The sequence below is a fragment of the Podarcis vaucheri genome (genome assembly GCF_965113315.1).
Source record: "Podarcis vaucheri genome assembly, chromosome: 12".
In the NCBI taxonomy this organism is placed as follows: Eukaryota; Metazoa; Chordata; class Lepidosauria; order Squamata; family Lacertidae; genus Podarcis; species Podarcis vaucheri.
In genome coordinates, this window is record NC_138750.1 from 36,259,882 (window position 1) to 36,280,221 (window position 20,340).

General features: G+C 42.1%; 1 protein-coding gene and 1 long non-coding RNA gene across 10 annotated transcripts in view; one reads left to right on the plus strand and one right to left on the minus strand.

Moving 5' to 3' along the window:
• PPP1R9A (protein phosphatase 1 regulatory subunit 9A) overlaps nucleotides 1–10,913 on the minus strand; it is a 148,104-nt gene extending 137,191 nt beyond the window's left edge. For 7 of the 9 annotated variants that reach the window (XM_082194109.1, XM_082194108.1, XM_082194116.1 and 4 more), the window contains exon 1: nucleotides 10,791–10,892. The gene's annotated coding sequence lies outside the window, so the exon portion shown is untranslated. Of the gene's footprint in view, nucleotides 1–6,119; nucleotides 6,200–10,790 lie in introns of those variants that run through there. The other 2 variants (XM_082194112.1, XM_082194111.1) reach the window with 2 other exon arrangements.
• Nucleotides 10,914–10,961: 48 nt separating this feature from the next.
• On the plus strand, nucleotides 10,962–20,267 carry LOC309515914. The gene is made up of 3 exons (XR_014212724.1): nucleotides 10,962–11,021; nucleotides 17,014–17,102; nucleotides 19,430–20,267. It is a non-coding gene; the product is annotated as an uncharacterized lncRNA (long non-coding RNA).
• Nucleotides 20,268–20,340: the final 73 nt, after the last annotated feature.

Consider the following 20,340-nt stretch of genomic DNA (forward strand, 5'->3'; position numbering starts at 1 on the left):
ACTGCTTCCTGTTTGCCTACACTGGCGCAGCACACTACAGTATTAGTAATGGACACTGCTATTTTCCTACGTGAAAAACTGTTAGCACCTTCATGATGGAAGATGCATGAACACAATGGGCTCCCCCCAACCCCCAACCTCATCTACCACATAAAACCTGCATACTGTATATGCACACTGATAAAAGACGCACCCTGAATCTATGACTGTTACATCTGACAATTTATTCATGATGTTCCCAGGTGCTGAGGAAAGTGCTTTTCTGCACAGGGAAATTATAACATCTGGCCTCATGCTGTAAACTTTATGCTGCACCTATGAAAGAGGCAACCAGAATATTCCATGTATAAGCTGAAGCGATGGTGCAGAAGATAGGGCATGATGCTTTTAAAATGGCCTCCCAAAAAAATCAAGAGATAGGAACTTTTGCGGCTAAAACAGTGAACCGCTCTTCTGCAACACCACCTGTAAGGGGCTTTGAACACCACTGAAGGCAAATGCACTCCCTTCTTGATTACTAATGCCTTCACGGTGCCACTGACCCTTCGCTCTGCCTTCTGTTTTTAATTAGCATCATTTTTCACGTAGCTCTACACATCTGCAGAGCTGTCAGGTCTCAGCCACATGCCTCCAGAGAGATTTGTACAATGCTGGAGGAAGAGTTCTGCATCTCCACTTTTTGCTTGCTTGCTCTTTCTTTACAGCCTTTCAAAGCTTCCACCACAGCTGCAGGCCTCGCCAGCAATCAACCTGGGAACAACATACAAGGTAGCATAGCTCTCAGCCGGAAAGAGCACTGCCCATTGACCAGCGGTGACTGGTGTCCTTTGGGACTGGTAGGTTAGAAGACAGAGCGATCCGGTGCAGGTGAGGCCAGAGCCAATGACAGTCAGAGTCCCTAATGGACCAGCCTCCACTGTCACATTGCAGCAGCCTTCTATGAACAGCCCTCCAGCCACTTACGTCTTCAGCATATTGAAAAGCTAGAAATAGACAGTGCTTTTTTCTGGGGGACGGGGACGCATACCCCTAAACGTTTTGTGAATCTAAGTTTGGCCTCACTGAGGGGCAGTATTTCAATATGAGTAGGAAGATGAGAGTGCCTCTAAACATTTTTTTTTTTAGAAAGAAAGCACTGGAAATACATATATTTTACCAAACTCAGTTCTGTTAGTCTAAGATTGGCACCCCCACATTGGTCTTCTCCAGATGTTTTGCAGTGCTGCTCTCATCAGCCCTGCCCAGCACAGAGGGCCATCATTTCAATTTCTGTCTGTTTCCCACAGGAAATGGTGTCTCAAGCTTTCCAGGGCATTCTGGGGGATTTTAAGCAATGCTGTGCCAAAACCTGGTATTCAGTTTCTCAAATGATTTCTTCTTTGGGGGAGGGGGGAGCAGCTTCTCTTTTTCTTCTTCATTCTCAGGACACATTCAGATTTCTTCAGAATTTTGCTAGGTGCAAGGTTGAGTTTACTTTATTCCTGTGAGCTAGCCTTGGGTGGTGAGTGCATTTTTCTTTCTCCAGCACTCAAAGGCCTTCCCAGCTGTCTGCTAGTCTAAAAGAGCCCCATGAGAAGAGTTATCTAACAACGTGGTCCCGCCCCCCCCATCAACAGAAATGTGGGAAGCCACCTTTAGAAGGAAAGTACATGTAAGACAATGTACAATCTTGTACAATCTTGCAGACATCTACTCATAAATAAATTCTATGATGTTCAATGGGGACTTACTCTCAGGGAAGTGGATAGACAGTTGGAGCCTGAAAGTCTTTATATTACTAGCTAGGCTTGCTTTCTTGCTAGCTTTCCATGTTGGGTGTGACAAGGTGCATCAGTAAAATATTCCATAAATTTTATGTCTTGCTGGTTTCCTCACACAGCACTCTACAAATTCAGTACAGGTACAGGTTACTGTCCAAGGCTCTTCTTGTCAAATGCCTACATGGAATTTGGTACGGCTTATCCACACATTCCACATAACAGTGCTTGTGAAGCTAAGAAATGGAGTTGGTTTACTGTATTGTAATAATTCTGATAGTGCACCTGTAGGGTTCTATTTCACAAGCAGCTGCAGAACTGAAGATAACATTAATCCCGAATAGACTGGAAAATGGGGCAGAAGCGGCGAAGGGGAAAATAATTGCAAAGTTACAAATATTATTTTAGTCTTAGAGCTGCTTTCACCATGGTATTTGGGTGCATCCGCATTTCAGGATTAATCTGTAATAGATCCAGGAACTATGGGTACTCATCTAAAGAGAGATTGCTCTGTTCTATTCTGTTTACTGGACACAAAAATAATGTAATAGAAGACCAGCTCTTGCACATTCGAGCACGTTGTGCCTCAAAATGCAAAAAGAAAAGAAAGGAACAAATCTAGTTCTTGGTCTAGATATGGTGGATGGCAATTAGGGACAGGGTCTTCTTGGTGGTGATGCTCCAATTGTGAAATTCTCTCCACAAGGAAGCTTATGTTTGGTGTGCCAGCCAAAAACATTCTTTTTATTCTCCCAGGCATTTAAACTGAGCTTGAACTGTGTGTTTGGTTTTTGTTCTGCTATTTATGTATTGCTTTAGATGCTATTCTTGTCTTTGTTTTATTGTATTTCGGATCATCTTTTTATTTAGTTATTAGACTTCTAAGCTGCTTATTACCCAAAGGTCTCCAAGAGATTTACAACAGTTTTAAAAACATAAACACACATTTTTGTTCAGGCAGCTTAATTAACCTTGTTAAGGCTGACTTTGATGTTCTAATTTTCTTCTGAATTGTGTCTGCCTTTTCAGTTCTAATTGATGGTAACTGTTTCATTGTTTTTTATTTACTGAAGCGCTTTATTTTCCTTTCATAATGACACATAAGACATTACGATTTTCAGCTCGGGCTGATTTACACATTCCACTTTTTTACTTTCGTATAAAAAATGTACAAACATAAGAGCAACTCAAGCTGAACAGCTTTGGCCTGTGATGTCTTGCTGAGTTTCAAGTAGGTAAGGAAAGAGAAACAGGTTTATAAGGCTTGTCTGAGGTATGTTTCCAACAGTGGGAAGGATGGCAAAATGGCCACATTTCCCACAATTTTTTGCCCTGCTCAGCAATAGTGACCTAGAATTCTTAGCGCTTTGGGTAGTTGAAGTCAGATCTTTGTTACCTTGTACAGATCAGACCTCAAACTCCATCATTAGATTGCTGGTAATAGTTATAGGTATAAATTAAACTTTTTTCACAATATGAATGTCACCTGGACTTTGATCATATTCCAGATGTATATAGGTTACTGTTATATAGCTAAGTAGAAAAGTAACAGCTGACTGAGGAAGAGGATATCAGGAACAGACATCCTCACAGCATTATTGGAGATAGCCACCCCAGTGACAATGCTCTGAGGTGAATTTTGTTTTATGGACCACCACCATCATCTGTCATTCACAGCAGCGTTTTCAGTAGTCTTATGGAGAGTGATTGTACAGCCTCTCTCTTAATTCTGTTGAAAGACCAGCCACTTTTAGTGCCTTTCAAAATTTATTGCATTCCTGCTGTTCACCACAGATCTCTGTAATTAAGAATTAGTGCCTGAGCTTGCTTTTTTCCTTCTCACACTTCTGGTCCTTTTCCTTTTGTGTCATATCTGAGCATTGGAGCCTGAGGGCAAGGTTTTTCTTCTCACCAATATTTGTAAGCCACTTTGGAGTCTTCTTTGGCTGAAGGCCAGGATAAAATAAAATGCTTAATAATTATCAGGATAGGATGAGGTATAGCTATTTGCCCTGGCAAATGTAAACATTTTTACTAGTAATAGAAGTCCAGGAGGTCTAAAACATGCCAGTAAGAGGAGGCCACACAGGGACTATGCAACTAACAAGGACTTCAGTAACAAGAAGATTAGGGAGACAGAAGATACAGCAAAGCACTGCTTGGAAATGCAGAACTGAAACTGAAAGCATAGTGCCTCACAGCTGACTTAGCAACTTCCTGATATGGCAAGCCTGAAGGGCCAATACACCACACAGTCATTTAAACAGGAGGGAGGATTTTACAACGATGTGGTGATCACGATATTCAGCTGGGAAATTCCAAAAACGACTGCAGCCCCAAAGCCCACCCAGTCTTTAAACTAGTCTTACTTATACCACTGCAAACAAACCATCACTTTGACCCCATACTCTGCTAAGTGGAAGGTAAGCTGTATTGATGTCAGTGGACTTTACTTTCAATTAAACAAGCTTTGTCCATTTCTCACTATAGTAAAAGAGCAGGAAAAACATTCCTGGGTAATAATTTCCTCTCAGTGTTCACTATCAGAAGCCAGACATGCATATAGAAAAATCTATAGTGACCTTTCTGACTTGTGTGGCTGAATCTGAGCTATATAGTAATGTTAATAGTTTGGTGGCGTTAAGCTGCATGCCAGACCTCTCTAATCCCTGGATCTAGCAAGTGTTAAAAGCGACTCAAGCCTTCTAATTCTTGGAATACCCAAGACAGTGTCCTGGTGACGTGATGAGGGATTAAGGAGTTTGGTGCGAGATGGCAGGTGGGTGGAGCCTCCTTCCTTAACAGAAAAAGCCAGAGTTTTGAGTTAAATTGTTGTAGTGAGGTGAGCCAAAAGGAAACCAGCCAGCTGTGAGAAGACAGAGAGACAGAACAATGTTTGAATTCAAGGCTGCGGTTATGGGAGAAACAAGACCCTTTTGGAGTGCCAGTGCTGTGAACAGATTGAATATATGTGTAAATAAACCATATAGCATAAAGACACCACAGTCTCCTCTGTGCCTCATTTCCAAAGGAAACACGAACTCTGGGTAAGCACCCGGAATCCTGCACCGCTCAGAGACTGGGGTAGTGTGCAACATTAAGAACTGGATTTGCTGAAACAGCCCATTAGAGCCCTTAAACCAAAGCTGTTGGGATCTTGCCCCGAGAGTGCAAAAGTGTCAGGGTCATTTTGTTCTGCTTATCTCCTAGTTTGTGAAGAAAAGGGGGGGTGGACCTGGAAAGTTAATACACCCTCACACTTGGGTCCCTGACAAAGCTTGTCAGTTTTGGAACAGAGCCTGAAGTTGGGAGATAGCTGTGTAGAGTGCAGCTGCCAATGCTTGCTATACTGTATATTGAAAGACGAGGCATATGTTTGTGGTAGGTGGCATTTTGGAACCATTTAGCTCCAAGCAGAAATGTCCAGGGAAGGCTGACAAAGTGGTGTACGTTTCAAGGAAAACTCATGAGCTAGCTGCTTGACAGCTGACCCCACCAAGAATGGAATACAGCAGAGTGCTGACAATGCCTTCTCTCCCTCTCTCTCTTGAGTTCTTCTGTTTCTTCAGAGTCAAAGGAAGGAACCTTGCCTTATCCTTTCCTAGGAAAAAGGGCTATGATTTTGCACAGCTGTACAAGATGGGACATAGCGTTGATTGGAATTTAAGATACGTTTCACCAGAGTTTAATCCCGGAACCAGTTTACAGATGCCAGTACTCCGTACTTGAAATATGTGAAGGGCTAATAGTGCCTCTGAACATCTGCAGAGTGCATTTCTCTTATCTCTAATCATTATATATCACCCCATATTATTTTTTTATTGGTAGGCAGACTTTCTCAGTGCTGGCTCAATACATTTTGCTGCCTGAAGCCGAAATCAAACTTTCCTCCCCACATAGGTAAGGCAAGCACCATTCAGACACTGATTCCTGCCTCCACCCATCACCTGCCCATCTCATAGTTGCCATCTGAAGTGGGTCATTTCCTCCCCACTGTATTCCTTCTGGACAGTTGGCGTGGTTTTGAGACACATAACGGATACCACCTGTGAATTTCATGAAATGCACAGAAAACTCAAGCAATTTTATACAATCTTAGCTCCTCTCCTCTCCTGTGAAAAGCTCATGACCCAAGTAAGAACTGTATGTGGTAGTTATGAATATGCATGCCTGTGTTATAACACTTTCTAAAAGTCTGCCTTAGCCCAAACTTTCAAATGATATAAACAAGCATATTAAACCACTGGCCACTGTTGCCTCTTTACACCAACTTACACGACAAATTAACCGCCATTCTAATGCCAAACCTTGTTTTCTGTCAAAGTACTACAAAACTGCCATATTTGTGTTTCTGAAGCTCACCACTTCTCCATTCTGTTCCTTGCACCTTGTCTGTGGCCCAACTGTCCTGCTAACTGCCCCGGAACTTTCTGGCACAACATTCTTTTCACCCCCTTGCAAACTGAGGCTGCACACACCCCGTATATTTAAAGCTTCCTCCAAAGAATCATGGGAACTATAGCTTGTTCAGGGTACTAGCTCTGTGAGTTCCCAGGATTCTTTGGAGGAAAGCCATGCACTTTTAATGTGCTTCAGATGTATGCTGTGTACAGAGCCTAAGAGATTCGACTTCATTTTTCTACCAGGTGATGGTCCAAAAAGGAAACAGTCTCCTATCAAGTGATCCAGTTAGATGACTTGACAGCTGCTCAGATTGGGCCCTACCATTACACAGAGTAAGGCAGCTGCCCCAGGTAGAAGTTGTGGCAGGGAGCAGCTGTAAGCTGTGGAAAAAATAGAAATGTGCATACCACAAGGCCTACCCTGGGCCTCCTAAGCAAACCTACTTCCCTCATCTGTGGTGAATGATGTTATTCCATCACCGGTGATGAAGTAAGTCTCAGCTGCCAGTCTGACCAGCTTTGTGCGTCAAATGGGGTGGCACCATCTTGCCCTTGACTTGAGGCAACAAAATATTTAAGGCTGGTCCTGACAGCTACATAATGATTTCTTTATCGTACAGTAAGCCCACAATTTATGCTCGCTTTTCTTCTGTGATTGCATGATTCCCAGGAACCAAACCCTCAAGTAAGTTGTGGGTTTATGTATCACTTAACACCTTATGAACAATTTATGCTTCACTTAATACCTGAGCCTGGTAGTAGTAAAAGTAGTAGATTATTTATTACCCAGGACAGGTCACACAACAATTAAAAATACAACACTAGAACAGTTTAAAGCAAATTACAATAATAAGAATAGAGTGGGCTCTAAAAAATACACACCACAAGAATCATAGGCCAGGGTAAATAGGTACATTTTCAACATGCAATGAAAATTGCACATTGAGGGGACCAGATGACCTCTGTGAGGAGAGAGTTGCACCATTTCTCAAACGTTTAATACCATGGGCTGCATTCAGGCAGCATTTTATTTAATCTTTACAGTGTTTCCTTACCTATTTATTTTTACATGGGATGTTTCATATGATGTAAAATCTAGTGGAATCTGGCAAATGTTTAATTCAGGTTACTTCCATTAAAAACAAACAAACAGTTTCAACCCTGTTAACTCAAAAATTGCAGGCATTTTGCATTGACAAAATTTGGGGGCATATACAAGCCATAGTTCCACGATACCAGAAGGTACTAAGTATGAAAGGAACATCAGAAACTGGAACAGAAGCGCCAGCATTATAACCAGTAAAAATAATGCAATTCTCTCCCTCTCCCCCACTCCTCCTGCGTGTAGCCATAGTCTTATCATCTCTCAGTGATGTCTAGCTGCTCTGTAGGACTTATACCCCACAGCAGTCAAAGTCAGCAGTTATGAAGGTCTAGCTGAGCTGTAACAATTAAAGACCTATGGGATAGGGCAGGTTCTTCTTCTTCTTTGAAATTTCTTAATGTTACCCTTAACTCTACCAATAGACACTGCACTTTCCCCATGTACACTTCTGAAACATATCCTACACATTTGGCATGTGTTGAGTAGGCCAATACTTAGAATAAATTACAGAGGCCAAAAGAAGCCAAACGTTTTAGGGCAAGTTGTATATTTGAATGCAGAATGTGGTACTTCTGAACTTGCATTGTTAAACACTACAATAACTCACCTTGAATCTAACAAGGTTGAAGTAGTCAACAAGTGTCCTTTTCTCTGTTTCCAGGAAAACAATTGGCTTCCTTTTTTGCAGTCATGTATGCACACCACATAATTGTTTTCTACAGACCTCACATTTCACAAAATGCTTTTAGTAAAGATTGAGTAGCAACAATAATTTCAACTTCCAAATTAGTGGCTTGTTTGCATTATTCATTGTTGAGGGCAGAGCAAAAGCAAAAGGAACAAAACAACAACAACACCCCACAAATATTTGTATTCTTGGTAAATGAAATTTTTCTTAGCCCCATGCAGGTGTTTGCTGACCAGAAACATTTAAGGATATTTTCATGCATCATTCAGGCTCAATTCATACTGATGTTCTGGTTTGCCATAATGTGGGTTGTTGTTCCTGGTGCTTACTGCATTCATAAGGAAGGCTCATCTACATGTACTTCTTTTACCATAGGCACAAGCTGGAGGGCACAGTTTGATTTCACTGCAAATAGCAGAGGGGTCAGGGCCAGCCCAAAACACTTTGCTGCCTGAGGCAAAGAGCAAAATAGCACACACACCTTGATTTCATACACAGAAGGCAGCTACAGACTTTCATACACAGCCTGGCAGTTGCATTTGAAGGGATAGTATCCTCCAGGACACCCATGGGTGGTAGACTGGCTTAGGAAGTCCAAGGTAGGTCACCCGACTGTCACAACTCTGTCCTTCAACACCATGCCAGGGTTCCCTGGCCCAAATCATCTCCCACCTGAAAGTTCAATTCAGTTTGCATTTAAATGTGGATTTACCCAATTCACACTTTCCAAAACAATACATAAACCAAGACACAGCCATCCTTTGAAATTCACACTCCTCTGAATTTGGCAATGCAGTTCTCCAGCCAAGGAATGTGTACAAAATTATGTATATTGGGGTAAAGGTAAAGGGACCCTTGACCATTAGGTCCAGTCGTGGACTACTCTGGGGTTGTGGCACTCATATCAGCTTCCGTACAGCTTTCGGGTCATGTGGCCAGCATGACTAAGCCGCTTCTGGCAAACCAGAGCAGCGCATGGAAATGCTATTTACCTTCCCGCTGGATCAGTACCTATTTATCTACTTGCACTTTGACGTGCTTTTGAACTGCTAGGTTAGCAGGAGCAGGGACCAAGCAATGGGAGCTCACCCCGTTGTGGGGATTCGAACCGCCGACCTTCCGATCAGCAAGCCCTAGGCTCTGTGGTTTAACCCACAACGCAAAAAGGCATATGTTAAAGAAAATAACATCAACATGCATTGTATCGGGGAAAATTGCTTTTTAAAAAATGTGTGTATTAGGATAAATTTTCATGAGAACCTTTTTTAAAAAAAGTAGAGACTGATGTGGAAATGTGAAGAAGTGATCGTAAAACTGGGAAAATGAGAGAAACCAAAATTGACAGCTCCCCCCCCCCAGTTGTCTCCACGTGAGGGAGCGAGAGAAGAAGTAGAGACTGTGTGTATGTTATCATTCTTGGTGATAACAGCCTCTGGCTTCCTTCTGATGAAGTCATCTTGTACTGATCTGCGCTTAGAGATAAGGTATGAAATTCACAGAACCAGAGAAGAATAGAGCAGGGATCTGCAACCTTTAAGACAAAAAGAGCCACTTGGACCCGTTTCCGAAGAAAAAAACAACTGGGAGCCGCAAAACCACTGCGACATTTAAAACAAATATATCTCCGGAGCCGCGATCTGACAGCGGGCGGGAAGGTGACGTCGGGACAGTGCGTGACTAACGCACATACCACCCGCATGCGACGTCACAGCCAGTACAGCGCCCGCCACAGTGGGGAGTGTCGGGGCGCACAATGCCTCTCCTCCCCTCGCTAGTATCCGCCCCAGAGCCGCAGCAAAGGTGTAAAAGAGCCACATGCGGCTCCGGAGCCGCGGGTTGCAGACCCCTGGAATAGAGCTTGGCTGTACTGTAATGGCTTAGAGACAGAGCCATAAAACCACAATCCTTACTGTGAAATGTAAGAGAAACCAGTGAAATCACCACAAGTTGCAACAGCAGTGTGACCGGTTCAAAACATATAGTACAAATATTTCTCCCACGGGCTGGTTTCTGCAGTTACTTCATGTCAAATAGCAACTCCACCATCAATCACCTGCAGTTTGTGATGTTGGGTGGAAGCTGAAAGAAGGACCCTGAGGCAGAAGTTGCACTCACACTTCCTCCATACAATAACATTCCCCAAATAGAATCATAGAATTGCAGTGTTGGACGGGAACCTGAGGATCATCTAGTCCACTTCCATGCAGTGCAGGAATCCTGCCCTGGGTGGGCTCAAACCACCAACCTTCTGGTTAACAGCCAGATGCACTGACCCATTGCAAATACCAGTACTTCCTTAGCACTCTTTCATATCCAGACATTACTCCCAAGCACGCCCAGCAACCACACCCAATACACAGTTAATCCCCAGCAAACATCTGGTCTATTAAAAAAATTCCTGGCAGTATTAAATCCCAGGGGTTACTCTTGTTGAACCCAGGGGCACTCACTTCTGAGTAAACACGCCCAGGATTGCCAGTTTAGCTGCCGCTTCGGTTCTATGGGAATAAGTGTGAACAAGTTGTTTCAATGTGGATCAGATTCGACTATTATTATTATTTACAAATGTGTACATCCTGACCTTCGGATGAAATAAATTTATTTATATATTTATGCCCGAAAGGCTGAATACATGAAGTTGTTTTGGTATCTATGGCTTTCTCTTAGGATAACCAATATCAGTTTTACTGTCAGGAATCCACTGTTATAAAGTCAGTGAGATAAAAGACCCTACCTCAAAAAGGAAAAGGACAGAGATGACGAGAACAGCACTCAAAATGAGTTAACCAAGTGCAATCTAAGTGCAAAACTAAAAGCAGGTTCTTGTTAATGCTTACCTTTGAAGATCCAAAGTCAAGGTGGGTTTTCTCCCCCTGTGAAAGTTGATGTCATTGCTTACTATGGAGAAAAGCAAAAAGGAGGAAGAAAAGCTCTCTGAATTCTTATTATGACATCAGCACTTGCCTCAGAATCAGAATTCTTTAAGGAAATGTTTGTGACTAATCAGTGTTTTCTTTTTCATGCAAGTGGAATGAAGGCTTTCATGGAGATAAAGTAAGAACACTGTGGTAGGAATGTCTTACTCTTCCTTCACACCTCGGAATGGAAACGAGAAAGAATGTATGATGTTTTCCACTTCTTACATTGTTTTCTCTTTCACACGTGGGGAAATATAGGCCAGATGTTGCCACGGGGACAACTGTGCACAATAATCCTAGTCTTACTTGAATGAAACGTTAAGCTATATAGCCTCACTTGTAACTACATTTTGTATGGCGTGTAGTTCAATCTTTACCATTGTTCACGGGCAGGGCAAGCTTTGAAATCTTTTCAGCTGGGAAACTTTAATAAGCAGTGGGTCACCGACTCTGCCAACAACCTTCACAAACATGACACTTTTTTCCTTTGTCACAGTTTCTGTCCTTTTCTCTTCTCTATGGCTTTGCGGAAGTGCCAATCAAACCAAGAGGCATGGTAGGGTAGCAAGGCTTAGAAGATGGTGTGCTTCTGCGTAACTTTGACTTAGCATAATTATTAGTCACTTCAAAACATTATTTTATACCCACCCGGAAATATTATTTCTTTATGTATTTATTTCCTTATGTTTCCATAAGAATCCTACTCTTCTTCCTTTATGCAACCCATCAAGCTATATATGTGGTTCCTGCTGGAAGTACAACTGCAGGGATCATTCATTTAATAACCTAAGGGTTAATTCTGCTTACAGTTAGTCAAGCTAACTGGGGGTGGGTGGGAGGTGTTGCCTAGCAACCAGACAGTATGCTATGTTCCTTGCTGAGGCAATTCAAATTTTGATTGGTGTATATAACTTCTTATCCTGTGTAGTTGCATATCTCCCTCCTCTAAACAATACTTGTAAAGACTTGTAGACCCCCTCATATCATATACTGTTTCTGCTCAGTTTACCCAGCAAAGTATTATTGGTTTCTTTTCTCTTTGGACTCCGTCTGTGTTATTCAAGTGACTGCTCAAAGTTCACAGGTGATTATCCATCCAAGCTCTGACCAAACCCAGACCTACCTATATCCCTGGGATAGATATGGCCATTATCATACATAAGTGGTGGTCCAGACCTCCATGTGCCCTCCAGTGTCCACATGGGGTTCTCTTCTCCTTTCCATAGCAGGCACAGCTCTGCAAATGCCCCTTGTACATGTAGAGTTTCGGTTTCGTTGACGTCAGCTGAGTGGACTTGGTGTGCAAGAGTGGCGTATTCTGGTGCCATAGAGCATAGGAAGGGAGCCTGTAGCCCTCCAGATGTTACTGAGCTACAATTCCCCTCCACCCCAACAATCATGACAAAAGACCAAGGATGATGGGAGTTGTAGTTCAGCAACATCTGGAGAGCCACAGGTTCTCTACACCTGCCCTAACAGAACTCCTGCACTAGGGCAGCTCTTTGTCTCCTTTCTATGCATCATCAGGTACAACAAGTAAGACTTGTTTTGCAGTGTGGAGTACTCCTGTTTGTTCCTCCAGGCAGCTAACAATGCCCATTTCCTGGATACTCCATTTCATTCCCTTCCAGCAATATTCCACACCCCTCCCCGGAGCTCTATGGTCACTGAACATCCTCATAAATTGTTGTTTTCCCTTCCCTTAGAGTTTCCCCTACATGTTTTCTACTGCTGAGTTTTGGTGCTGGCTTGGCTATATAAGGATCAGCTCTCTGAGAATGACCTTGCTGCTAGTATATATATAGATAGATAGATTGGATATGGAAGGGATAGTTCCCTTTAAGTCCTTTTTCTGAAGCCTTCTTATGCCCTGGAGCTTTCTAGTAAACACTGGTGACATTAAATATTTGGTCAGTAGTAGGAAACAGATATTCTCATTTGTCTGTTTCAAGAATGTGTGTGGCTGAATCTTTAGTTTCCATGGAAACCATCTCCAATGTCATTTGTGGAACTAAAATGTCAACAGTCCTGGTGAGAATGAAGTTGTTGCGAGGCTGAAGGAGAGACCTCTCAGGGTTTTTTACCTGCTCAAGGCACTGTAGTGCTATTAACAAAGCTTAAACATTGATTATTTACAAACATAGCAAATCAAATTAAAGATGCAGATTAATGACTAATTTACTGTGGTGTAAAACATTGGGATTTAATTACAGTACTAACTGATCCTCTCGCACATTTTCTTATCTTTAAGTCTTCTTTTCTCCCCAAGCCCTTTGCTAGATCAGCCTAGATTTAAGCAGCTATCCTAAACTGGGAACAAATCCTTTGGGGCTTATTTCTGAGTATCCACGTACAGGATTTCATTGCAAGTATCAAGCCGTAAGTATCTTGGGCCCTATAAACCTCACCCCTTATACTGACAGAGGGGGGATAAGCTGGGGATTTTGGAAGGGGGAGGACTGGGCAGAGCCTTGGGAGCAACTAGGATACAGAACAGTGAAAGTAAGCCCTTCGGCGAGTGTTGGTGTCAGAGTGAAGGCAGTCCAAATAGTGTTGTATGCCCCACAGTGCTGTCACCAATTGACTGCTGGCTCATCTAGAGGCAGCAAAGTCAGTTTCTCAATCCACAGATGTATTAGCACCAAGATAGTTTTTCCTTCCAGTGTTGCCAAACCTGTTCCTTGGCTGTTAGGAAGGCACAGAAAAACTACTTGCGGAACAAGGTGAAAGGGCTGTGGCTCAGCGGTAGAACGCATGTCCAGTATACGTAAAGGTCCCAGGTTCAACCCTTGATGTCTTCAGGTAGAGCTGGGGGAAACTGCTGCCTGAAATGCAAGACCACCTCTGCTACACAGTGTAAACAAGTCCAATGCGTGCAGCCCGAGAGGCCCTTTTCTGCAGTCCTTGGCAACGTTTGACACTCCCCAGCCCTTGCGATGCCTTCCCACAGTCAGGTAAGGAGGCACTGGGCTTTGGGAAGGAGGCAGGAGGGCTCTGACACAGTCCTAGTTTCCTTCTTCTTCCCAAAGCCTAGTTAGCTTTCCCAGCTAGGGGGTAGGAGAGCTCTAGGACCCTGCCAGAGGCTCGCACCTCTTTCCCAAAGCCTGGTGCCTTGCTTATCTGGCTTTGGGAAGGCAGCATGAGGGCTGGAGGGTGTGTCAAATTTTGGCCTCACTCTCCTGCCCCCATCGCTTCTGAAGCACTGCACAAAGGGCTTTGGCAGGAGTCAATCATCTGACCTCATTAGGACATGAGATGGTAGATTGGTGGGTTGCCCTGCCCAGCTGTCAGAGCTGGCCTGTGGTGGTGCGGGGAGATTAGGATCTTGCCTGCCAGATCAAAAACATCCCCTACGCCTTCTATACATGGAGTAAATTCCCCAAAATTCAATGGCGCTTGCTTCTGAGCATTCATCAGATTGCACGGTAAATCCCCAAGTTACAATCACTAGATTAAAGAATGACTGAACAATGATTAGTGAATCCATGGATCTAATAACACTAGAACTCACTCATGGACATGACCTTAGGAGAGAATGCTCTTGTACTCAGATTTCCTGCAGGCATCTGATTGGCCACTGTGAGACAGGATAATAATAATAATAATAATAATAATAATAATAATAATAATAATAATAATATAACCATCTGGCTGGGTTCCCCCAACCACTCTGGGCAGCTTCCAACAAAACACTAAAATACAATAACCTATTAATCATTAAAAGCTTCCCTAAACAGGGCTGCCTTCAGATGTCTTCTAAAAGTTTGGTAGTTATATTTCTCTTTGACATCTGGTGGGAGGGTGTTCCACAGGGCTGGTGCTGGGACGGTACCACAGAGAACATTATTAGAAATAAAAAGTCTTAATAATTATAATAAATACTGGGGGTCTTTGAAATACTTTGCAATGCAGCAAACATCTGACAGTATACGTTGAGAGGAGAGATGGTTTAGTTTCGTGTTTAAAATTATTTTCAGATTTTCAGATGTACTTGTTAGAATTTTGCTGGGAGGTGGGGCATCTCAGTGGAAAATGCATCATGAATCCGAGTGATTTTGAAATCCAAAACACATAAAATGAAACCTGTCACTTCAAGAATGTTGCCTCATTATGGACAAAGAGAGTCTCAAGCTTGCCTACCCAACTGTTTTCATTTGTATGGCTCTCCCAAGCAAATGTGCTCCGGGAGTCGGCAATGCACTGTGGCAGTGCTAATAATTATCAGCGATACCAAATGGAACACAAGGGCTGCCTTAGCACACCAAGTCAGGAGGAAGCAAGCCTTCAAGCAAACCATAGCACTCTCTTCACATCCATCACTTAGGTGGAGATTCTACATGATAGCTCATGAGTGCAGGTGACAGGAAATCATAAGAGTGGAACCCCAAGGTTGCAGTTCTAGTGCTCAGCATACAGTACCGCTTCTTTTCTGACTCAGAATTGCACAGCCGTAAGAGCTGTATGAATATACAAGTATTTATAAATAGTCATTTGGTTATAGCTGTCATACAGATTTAATTTAGAAGCTGCTAGTTGATTTTTTAAAATTTAAATATCACATGACAAACAGATTGTGTGTGTATTGACCAATAGAGATTTTGTGCTGGGAACTATACCAAAAATGTAACTTAAAATATAAATAACGTTTTGAACATTGAACATAAATAAAACTTAACTCCAAAGACAAATATGTGCATCAAAAGTCACACAAGAATTACTCTCTACAGAGTACAGTAGAAAGATAACAAATGTTGCTGTTACAGTATCTTTAATGTAAAAGCAAATAACTATGAGTTACAGAAAATAGCATACTGAGAGGTTGGCATATTACATCATTAGTTATTCACTGAAAAAAATCAAACCGTTCTGATATAAAGCTGCTGCTCTTTTTAGTCCCCCTAGCCAATTTTATTTGTCAACTTTCCAAACAAAGTTATATCCCACACATTTTTTATACCAATATCCTTTCGTGGCTCCTTCCAAATTCTTTCAAAAATGGGCAGTCGTTAGTTCTGATGCCATTAAAAAATGACTTAACAACATTTTACTTCTCAAAATCATATTACTATTTGAGAAGAACACTTAATAAAAGCTAAATAACAATCCAACAGTATATATTCATTAGTTAAATTCTCCAACATTTTGGCGATTCCTATGGCTTTTAAAAAGTTCCTTTCCCAGTTACACTAGGGAAAATAAGTGTGCCAGCTCCAGGGCTGGTATTCCCGACTCCCCACTTTCTGTAGTTGGGTGTTCAGGGGAATGACGGGGCTTTGGATTCTGCAAATATGCAACCCCCAGGATCCACAGAACAAGCTCCTGGGAGTGCCACATTTCCAAACCTATTGCCTTCTGCTTTTCAATTAGTCTTTGCTCATAGACATGGTTTTAGTCAACAGTCACACAGTGATGCTCAAGCACCTCACTAGAAATGGAAAAGATGAGAGACAGGTGACTCTTCAGTATATGCCTTACGGCTCCATCCAGGCCACAAGATTGAGAAGGAAGATTCTGGAGGTAAAGGAACAATGGTGGAGTTTTCTGTGACTGCACAGAGGAGACCTCAGCCCATGAAACTTGCTCTCTGTGCACGGAGAGTGAGGTTCACCGTTATCCTCACTAGTAATTAGGATTGCTTTCTAGGAGAGTCAAGACTTGATTTATTTCATCAACAACATACATACTAACACTTAAACTTCATACCTCCTTTACCACCACCAAGGCTTGCACTTTTGCTAACAAAGGCTCTTTTTTAATTTGCACAGTTAAGATAACACTGTCATCAGCACAACTCTACATAATGTGGTTAGAACTCTAATCACTAACCATTGTAATTACAAGCCAGTTATTTCTTTTTAATAGAATGCAATGATGTTGCAAAAGAAAGCAGAGGAGGGAACAGTAGCAAGCCCGTAGCAGAAGATGCGTGGTACTCAGCATTAACTGCAGAGCATTTTTGTTGTTGCTGCTGCTTTTAGCTGTAAAAAGCTAATATTTTCCTCTTTTCTGTACATTTATGACCCATCTTTTTCTCAAATTAAAATGCAAGCTCCTCTGGATGGAGGGTATCTTGTAAAGTGCATGCCATTTTATGGATTCCTTGTAGTCTTAAATCTATTACTCCTGTTTATTATTTTGACAGCTGGATTTTTGTACCAGGATGTAAACCACCATTGATGTTTCAGTTATTACAGTTGGCCTACAGAGGGCTCCAGAGAAGCAGTTGTTGAGGTAAATCACTGCACATAACTGAGTTAAAAAAGAGAGAAAAGCAGAAACATAGAAATAATGATAGAGGAATAGCTTTTGTGATAATCAGTTATGTTCTCTGTGTGAGAGAGAGCGATAAATAATGTGAATGCTGTGAGAGAACCCCCTTCCCGCAACGGGAAAGATGGAGGAGTTTACATTTAAAGGCAGTCCTAACTCATGACATATTCAGAAACAGTATGTGAACTGTACCAGCTATCATTTGGAACTTGCACTTCTCTATATTTTGCTGTGCAGCTCTCCAGACAAGAGATGTGCACAAAAATGCATGAATGAGGAGAATACAGTGATACCTCGGGTTACATACGCTTCAGGTTACAGTCTCCGCTAACCCAGAAATATTACCTCGGGTTAAGAACTTAGCTTCAGGATGAGAACAGAAATCGTGCAGCGGTGGCGCAGCGGCAGCAGGAGGCCCCATTAGCTAAAGTGGTGCTTCAGGTTAAGAACAGTTTCAGGTTAAGAACGGACCTCCAGAACGAATTAAGTTCTTAACCCGAAGTACCACTGCACTTAGTAGTGAAAACAGTCGAGCAAAAATGCATGCTATTAGTGGAGGTTGGTTTGCAAAGTAGCTGTTGATAGCCTTGTCCTCTGTGAATTTGTGCAGTCCTCTTCTAAAGCCACTCAAACTGGTGGCCATCATCGCCTCCTGTGTTCCAAAGCTTAACTACACTCTGCAAGAAGAAGTATGGTACTTTTATTCTGAATCTTCCAGCATCCAGCTTCACTGTATGCCTACAAGTTCCAGTGCTATGGGAAATCCCCCCCCTATCCACTTTCTCCATGCCATTCATCATTTTATAAACCTCTATCGTGTTACCTCTTACTCAACTTTTTTTTTTCTAAACTAAATAAATCCAGATGCTTCTTTCATCATAGGGGAGTTGCTCTATATATGCCTTATCATTTCTGAAACTTTTCCAACTCTCCAATATCCATTTTTGAGGAGAGACCTTTTAAGGGCTGGTTACATACCTTGGGAGTCAAGAGATCTAAGCACGGCAGCCAATAGGAGTTGTTGGACTTTAGCAATTCTTTTTGAAGGATAATGGTGGACTCCTCCTACTAGAAGGCAGTTCTCTTCGTTAACTATGGGTTAACGACACACCAGGTAATTAGTGCCTACATGCCTGAGAACTCTCCTCCAGGCTGCAGCCCTCTCTCACTGACCCTGCTTCATAACCTGAGTGTTTTCTCCTGGCTGGGAATGTGTTCTTGAACTCTGATAAGGCCCCTTGCTTCTATGGAGGGAGCACCAAGAAGGGTGTATGAGTGTGTGTAGGAACATTCCTGCTGCACAAAGGCATGCCCTCCAATTTTCCCTATTTTCTAGGGACAGACCCAGAGTTACAGAAGCCATCCTGGTTTCTAATTTGATTCTGAAATGTCCCGCTTTTCCTTAGGACATCCCTACTTTCATCGGAGGAATGTTGGAAGATATGGAGTTATCTGATCCCCAAACCATCTGAAGGCTGCCCTGTATAGGGAAGTGTTTTTAATGTTTAATATTTATTTTGTTTTTATATATGTTGGAAGCCCCCCAGAATGGCTGGGCCAACCCAATCAGATAGGTGGAGATTATTATTATTATTATTAAATAGGAATATATTGGAATATGGAATAGTTTCATCAGAGAAATGTGGCAGGGTATGCAAAGGTAAAATTTGCATTTGTTGCTCTCCCCATTTTTCTTTCTGGTTCTGCCGATTGCTGGCATGTGGTCTTCATAAGGTTGCCCAGAAGGGAATGTAGATCTCAGGCTCAAAAATATTCCCCATTCCCATTCTTTTCTTTAACCAGGATTCTTTTTCCATTACCAGTGTAATCTGTGCCAATTTTTTGTTTATGAAACATAACAGAAACTTTTCATAAATATTTGAGCCAGCTCCAGCTATATGACCACTGTAATGTTGCCAGTGTCACAAAGATATATGGTGGTTTGGCTACAAATGAGTAATTATTGCTGGCTCAGCAACTTCAATTTGCCTGCAAAGTTGGTCGTGTGCTTTTTTTCAATAATTTTAAAGAGCGTTTTTATTTGCTTCCATTTTTGGATATGTACTGGGCTCCCTCGCTGAAACACGTGACTCATTTTCCAAGACGGGTGCCAGGCCAAGGCTAATAATGTGTCTTCCCAGAATTCAAATCTTTGTACTGCACAAAAGCAAGGGTTACAGAAAAGCAAAGATATGCGACACAAAGCACAGCTAACAAAATAAGGGGGCTTTTTCCTTATTGCCTAAAATCAAACTTTGGCAGATGCTAACCCTGTCTCTTCCTTTCAGTGTGATCAATCTGTCAGCCAAGAAGCTACCCCTTCCTTTTGTCACAGTTCCCAAGTAAGGTAGCAATAAGCTGATGAAAGCAATTTCTGCAGAACTTGGAATTTTATTTTGTGCGGGCTAATCTAAAAGTGCACAGATCAAAGAACAGCACATGTTACTTGTGGAGCTACAGCCATAAATAGCATAAAAAGAACTGCCTTTATGATTCATTATTTCGATCTGCTGGAAGGTTTTAAAGGTCAGTAGTTGGCACTGGACAGCACAAAAGAGGAGAAGTCTTAAGAATGTTATGAAAGCTGCATTGTGCATATGACTTGTTTATTCAGAACAGCGGAGTGTAATGAGAGGGTGGTGGTTGTTATTCAGTTCTATTTGCTGGAAAGCAAAAGGCCATCCAGTGAGCTGCTTGAGTAAGCAGGGATCTGAACATGGGATTTCCCACATTTAAGCCTTACACTCAGCAATCATTGACCCAGTGATACCTCTCACTGGTTGGCCAGTTGTCTTAACCTTCCAGCCAAATCAAGACGTACTGTATAGTGAAAAGTCTTGGCAGAAGACTGAAATACTAGGGTTAATTGTTGGTTAATTGGTTATTCGTTACATTCACCCTCTGTCTACATTGCCACACATGGGTGCCAATGTTTTTGTGGAACATGTGGAGTCAGAAATGTATGATACAAGTATAGTGCAGTTTTTATAATATATAATTATGCTTTTATTATGTGATAAGCCTTGCTTTCTGGAATGCAGTTCCATTTTACAGCTCCCCAAAGGCAGAGAGCATTACATTATTCATACAATCATCTTTTTTGTAGTAAGGAAAGCTAAGGTAGTAAGATTTCGATCTAAACAGAACACTTTTCAGGCAGGAATGTCCTGGGCTCAAATTCTAAAAAAACTTCAATCCT